Here is a 1,015-nt window from a genome sequence, read left to right on the forward strand (position 1 = left end):
GGGGTTCTTTTTTGTGTCGTCGTGTCTTTGTTTTACTCAATTACTTACACGTTCTGACCTCTGTTACTTTATTATTAAGGTGTACTTCCTTACATGTTCTGGCCTCTGTTACTTTATTATTAAGGTGTACTTCCTTACACGTTCTGGCCTCTGTTACTTTATTATTAAGGTGTACTTCCTTACATGTTCTGGCCTCTGTTACTTTATTATTAAGGTGGACGACTTACTTACATGTTCTGGCCTCTGTTACTTTATTAAGGTGGACGACTTACTTACATGTTCTGACCTCTGTTACTTTATCATTAAGGTGTACTTACTTACATGTTCTGACCTCTGTTACTTTATTATTAAAGTGTACTTACTTACATGTTCTGACCTCTGTTACTTTATTATTAAGGTGGACGACTTACTTACACGTTCTGACCTCTGTTACTTTATTATTAAGGTGTACGACTTACTTACATGTTCTGGCCTCTGTTACTTTATTATTAAAGTGTACTTACTTACACGTTCTGACCTCTGTTACTTTATTATTAAGGTGTACTTACTTACATGTTCTGGCTTCTGTTACTTTATTATTTAGTACCTACTTACTTATTTACCGGTTTCGTACAAGTAAGATACGTCTATTTCAGGTTGCCTATGGTGCTTGATAATGTTTGACCATGACTAGGGTGAAATGTTATTTGTGGGTGATTGGCGGGTGCTCTGGTGTGGTTTGCTTCTTCTTTCCTATAAAAAATATTTTGTCCTTTTCTCTCCTCCTTCTTTCCTGTGCATGTCACCCTCTTGTAGCACCTCTATTCTTCGGCCCTTATATGACTTTATTGTGTTGCAAGTGCCGTAAACTCTTACTTAAAAAATGTGGTTTTGTAGTATTCAATTTGTAAAAAAGAAAAAGGCACATTAAAAATATTGTCGCTTGTCCCTATCTTATCATGACGGTAATATACTTACTTTATCTCACACACACACACACACACACACACACACACACACACACACACACACACAC

The sequence above is a fragment of the Aplysia californica genome, unplaced genomic scaffold (genome assembly GCF_000002075.1).
Source record: "Aplysia californica isolate F4 #8 unplaced genomic scaffold, AplCal3.0 scaffold00255, whole genome shotgun sequence".
Taxonomy (NCBI): domain Eukaryota; kingdom Metazoa; phylum Mollusca; class Gastropoda; order Aplysiida; family Aplysiidae; genus Aplysia; species Aplysia californica.